The sequence below is a fragment of the Amblyomma mixtum genome, chromosome 8, assembly GCF_055824585.1.
Source record: "Amblyomma mixtum isolate Tamu chromosome 8, ASM5582458v1, whole genome shotgun sequence".
Taxonomy (NCBI): Eukaryota; Metazoa; Arthropoda; class Arachnida; order Ixodida; family Ixodidae; genus Amblyomma; species Amblyomma mixtum.
Genome location: NC_143019.1, coordinates 67,882,887 through 67,888,495, shown reverse-complemented (window position 1 = coordinate 67,888,495; position 5,609 = coordinate 67,882,887). Strand labels below are relative to the sequence as shown.

The window sequence follows — 5,609 nt, the reverse complement described above, 5'->3', positions numbered from 1 at the left end:
CGTGACCAGGTCCACTCCGTCCGCGGTACATCGATCCGCTTCCGCCGCTGGGGCGAGGCGAGAAACTTTGCCTGATAGTCCAGAGGGCGCTGGCCTGACCATGTTCAGCCAGCGCAGCACTTCCGGCGCTGTCCTCCTCGGTTCCACGGCGAACTTGGGTCCGTGGCTAAGGAAACGCTGGACCTCCTCTGCATGGGATGCTCCTTCCACAGGTCGGTATATCCTGGACTCCCTGGGAATCAAAATACCGGCCAACGACCCAACCCTTCTCGCCATCCCACGATCCCTTCACCGAGAGCTTCTCATCAGGCCACTCCCGAGGAATATGCACCCGTCCCACCATGAGCAGCGCCGCAGAGCCCGTGCGAAGGCACTCCATCGAGCGTACGGCCCCCAGCAGGACGCCGTATGGGTGGACGCTGCCTGCACGGGTGGTGAAGCGACAGCAGCTGCGGTGGACTCCTCTTCATCCACCCTCCTCACACTACCTCTCCCTCCAGATACGTCCCCAGAGGCTGCAGAGGAAGCCGCCATTGCACTTGCTATAACCCGCACGGAAGCCCGGTATATTTTAACTGACTCTAAAACTGCGATTCTAAATTTCGCTCGAGGCCGAGTTCATGTCCCTGCTTTTGGCATACTGGACTCGCCCGATGCACCCCCGCCCCGCCAAGTGGAGCTGATATGGGTGCCTGCGCGCTCCGGGAATCCCGGAAACGAGGCCGCCAACCTTTTAGCCCGAGGTTCTTTAAACCGGGCTCAGGCAATACCTCCTAGAAAGACTTCAGGCCTGCGCGCTCCCAAATGTCACGTGAGCAACGTCATTTCCGGTAGGCGATCGCCTCTTCGAGGGTCGGGAGGCGCGCGCGCACGAAACGAACCGACGAACCCCGCAGTCGGCGCGCGCGGACCAGCGGCAGGAAGCCTGCCGTTGCGTGCATCGTTCTGGTGTTGTTCTGTGTTTCTGCACTGTGTGCGCGTTCCTGCGCATGATCGGCGCGCGTGGTGGTTGTGAAGGAGTGAAGTGCGGCTATCCGCATGCCTTACAAGTGCTGTGTGCCGAAATGCCGGGGAAACTACGACGAAGACTCGAAAATTCAAGTCTGCTCATTTCCGAAGGACGATGCCCAGCGGAACAAGTGGCTGCGTGCAATACCACGCAAGGATTACCAAGTTACAGCTTCTTCAAGGGTAAGAACTGCTTTAATTAGCTTGCTGTGTACCGTCATGCCCGCTTTCACGCTTCGCAAAGTTCATTGTCAGTGCGAGCATATTGAGCGTTAGGCCTAGAATTCGTTGTGCCGCATAGAAGGACGAGGCGACTCTCAGAATGCTTCCTACGGCTGACAAGCGAAATTCTTTCGTGTTCATATTAAGGCGAAAGCCTTTAATGCCTCATACTGTCGTTAGCAGACGCGTCGGCAGCCGTGTCGACAGACGCGTCGGCAGGAATCAGGAATGTCGACAGACGCGTCGACAGATGCGTCGGCAGGAATGTCGACAGACGCGTCGGCAGACGCGCCGGCAGCCGTGTCGACAGATGCGTCGGCAGGAATGTCGACAGACGCGTCGGCAGCCGTGTCGACAGACGCGTCGGCAGGAGTGTCGACAGATACGTCGGCAGGAGTATCGACAGACGCGTCGGCAGCCGTGTCGACAGACGCGTCGGCAGGAGTGTCGACAGACGCGTCGGCAGGAGTGTCGACAGACGCGTGCACGTTAAAGAACCGTAGATGGTCGAAATTATCCGGAGTCCTCCACTACGGCGTCTCTCATAGCCTGAGCTGCTTTGGGACGTTAAACACCAAATACCATGTGTTTTCTGCGAAAAGTTCGTTCAGCTTGTGCTTGCATCAGGAAAGAATCTGCCAATACCAAAAAAAAACTACCTTGAGCACGTATACATAATTAATGTCTTTCGGAGACACATTGATATATTTTTGTGGTACAGTCCCCTGTTTTCGCTTTTGCAGGTCTGTGCGCTGCACTTCCATGAGAGCTTTATTAAAAAAAAACGGCTATCATGACCCAAGGACTGGAAAGGTTATCGAGACCACTTTGCCGGTGCCACGACTGGACCCTAGCGCTGTGCCTTCAATATTCAAGGATTGCCCATCGTACCTGTCCACACCACAGTGTTCCAAAACAAGAGAGGAGCATGTGCTTGTTTGTATGTGGAGTGTTTATTGCTTTGATTTGTTCTCGCAGTGCCATATTATGGGAAGTAACCAAGTTCCTCATTCTAGTCGATTCCAATTGTTTTTCATCATATATGTTTTGTGCTTAACCGTATGTTGCTAAAAGTTTTGTGTTATTTTGGACTGCGAACCATGACTGCCTTCGTTTCCTTGATGTTTGTTGCAGTGACCTGTTCTACTGTATGTGACATGGTCTAAGTCTTAAGTGTGACCATGAGTACAATTTATGTTTTCATATTTAAAGGGTATGTTTGTTTTACAAATCTGTGGTTACTACCTGGCAGTTCAATTTTGTTACCTTGATGCTTCATTAGTTCTGTTTACTGTATGTATATTGTATTGTCTTACATTTATTTATAGCGCCTTTCCATGCCCATGACCAATAAACCGAAATTTGTCTTTTGGTTGCCGACTAAATTTTGCCTCATTCTTGAATTATCAGCAAACAATAAACTCCCCATGGGAGCAGTAATTGTAGAACGCTGCAATAGGCACCATTACACAGTTTGCATGAAGGTGACGATCGAGTTGCTGTTGCCTCCATCATCCCGAATTCACGTAACGCACGCCGCTGAAGCCGAAGACAGCGAAGCGAAACAACTGCACTGCAGAATTCTCGCGTTTTCTATCAGTTATTCACTCACCTAGAGTACTTTGTCAATCTTACTTCTCTAAAGAGTGCACCGCAGCTGACCAGGCCCCTAGTTATTTCACAGCAGGCTCTTCCTTTCTTTATAAATGAGCGCACGCCTATCTTTTTGTACGCTTGTAAAGCGGTCGCCCTCGCGCTTAATACAGCGGTTGATAGAGAGCGACTAAACCATCCTAAAAAAGCGACACCAAGCGCAGCGGAGGAAGCGAGCGACGCGGCCATCCGCCTACTGGATGTGACGTCACTCGCGCAGCGCGCAGGCCTCAAGTCTTTCTAGGAGGTATTGGCTCAGGTGGCCTCGGATCGGGGATTCACGAAGGATCGCATGCACTCATTCAGTGAGCTGACCCAGGCATACAGAGCCTCTCGCCAGCTCTACCCCCCGCCCCACCCCTCCCTAGATAACAGACACGCAACACTCTGGCGCAGATTACAAACACCTACTCTCCCCTCGCCCCTTACCCTAACCCACTATCATCCCTCCTTCCCCACTCCTGCTTGCGCCCTATGCCCAGAACCCTTCGCTTCTTCCCTCCACATCCTTTCCCTCTGCCCGGCGGACCCTCCCCCGCGGGACCTAGAGAACCTCAAGACCTGGGAGGACTGGGAGACCCTGCTGCACTCGGAGGACCCGGCCGTGCAGACCATCGCCACCGGCCGTGCTGCCAGTGTTATGGACCTCAGGAACATAAACACTTGAGTGCAGTGGGGTCGTGCGGGGACCCTGGGGCGTGCCCCGAATTCCTTTGTAAATAAAGTTTTCTCTCTCTCTCTCTCCTGACACCTCCCACGAGGTGGACGGGGTTTCCAGTCTTTTTCATTTTTGGAGGCACGAAAGCACGCAGGCCCGCGAGTACCTGCTGCCGGAGGCACTCTGTTGTTCGGCTGGCTGCGTCACAACGTCACGCCATTTTTTTGCTGCCGCTGGCGTTGGCGGCGATTCGAACGCCAGTAACCGAAGATGTTCTCTATGGAGGCTCGCGTAGTGCTGCCATTCTGAACGCAAGATTCTGCCCAGGCGGGTAGCATGGCCGAAAGTGGGCTGGATGCCGCCAAAGAGCTTTAGAAGTTCAGGTGGGAGCACCTTGTGTCGAATGCAGAAGCCGAGAATTCTTGCCTGGCAGAAGGATGCCGCGTAGCAGGGATGAGCTTGAGCTTGAGAAGAAAGGAAAGGGGCCGTAGAACAAGAAATGTACTTGAATAACACCATCTGCGGGCTAGTTGGTTTTATCTGGTTTGTTTTGGTTTATGAGGTTTAACGTCCCAAAGCGACAAAGGCTATGAGAGACGCCGTAGTGAGGGGCTACGGAAATTTCGACCACCTGGGGTTCTTTATCTGATTTTACCTGGTTTTTAGAGGCAGACTTCACATGTTGCATTTTCTTTCTAGCTGTGTTAATTTTTGGCGCTCATCCTTCGTATCGCTAACCTTTCCACCGTTTCCTCGCCTCCTGATGCTTTTAGCAAAATTCGCGCCTTCAGGCCTGCTTTTCCATTTTTTTCCATCCTTTTTGTCATTCGCGCACACTCAGCCCAGTTTTTTTTTTCAACGCTCTGTACTATATTCTCCTCCTTCCTGTTTTGTGTTCGCGCTGCTGATACATATGAATCGCAACCAACTAGCCCGGCAGAAGGTGTTACTGCAAGATTGAAGACTGATGCTCTTCAAACCACCCCCCCCCCCTCAGAAAAAAAAGAAAACAGAAAAAGAACTCCGTTGTCACTGACCTCCTCCCCATTTTTTTTTTATTTTCCGGCTTCTGCCCCTGCTGAGTACTCGGACTCTTGCTTATCGCCTTCCATGCTGAGGCGAGCGGTGTGACGTCATTCCAGATGGCGCGGCGAGCGCGCGGCGTCCGCCAGCTGCGGCGGTTGCTCCGCCACAGCACCGCCACAGCGAAATCGCAAGTTCGTGGCTAATGTAGCTTTCGCTACAATAGGTAGCTGATTCCATACAGGGGTCAACAAAGGAGGCTGCACTCGTATCGTTCACCCTGCGTTCGTTTCGATGATCTGTAATGCCCGTTGGCAAGGCAGCTCAACCGAAAGTACGATTTTAGATAAACGTAGCGACAAAGCTCGGATTCATCTAGATATTTTGAGAACCTCCCGAAGCCTGCGAGCCTCACCTCAGCGCTGCTTTTCTTGAACACCACACAGTCTGTTTCAAACGCTGACGACAACAGAATGAGATATCACGAGATGCACGTCACGAGGTGGACCTTAACTTCATATTGACTTTAACCTGATGAAAAATAAAAACCGTTGAGTCCAACCGCTGACTATGATTCAAAACGATCACGAAAGTAAAAACGGGACACGAGCAAGTACGGAACGCAGCACTTGCGTTTTTCATCTTCCTTGCGTCCTGTTTGCTTCCACTAATAATTTCACTTCATAATCAGCCACAAATAGCACTCTGCTGAACTGGCCATAAGCACTAAATAAGAGACCATGGCACTTGGAAACAGTCTCTGCGCAGCTGATCTGCCTTACCACGGCTTCCAAGACGAGTATCCGCAAAGTATAAATCTCGGAGTCCATACAGTTAGCTTCAATAATTTGTGTAATTTTCTCCAGAGGGAGCGCGCATCAACTGCTACATTGCACGGAATTTGCATACCACACGTGTTCTCTAATCCGGAAATCGTGATGACACTTTCATCGCACAAAAACTGCTGTGGATGCTGAGATCAGTCGAATTTTTAAAGCAGTAAGAAAATAGTGAGAACATAGCATTGCGTCTGGTAAATATAAAA

General features: G+C 51.6%; 1 long non-coding RNA gene across 1 annotated transcript; it reads left to right on the top strand.

Moving 5' to 3' along the window:
• Positions 1–760: 760 nt before the first annotated feature.
• On the top strand, positions 761–2,615 carry LOC149332840 (uncharacterized). The gene is made up of 2 exons (XR_016284904.1): positions 761–1,191; positions 1,974–2,615. It is a non-coding gene; the product is annotated as an uncharacterized LOC149332840 (long non-coding RNA).
• The last annotated feature ends 2,994 nt before the right edge of the window (positions 2,616–5,609 follow it).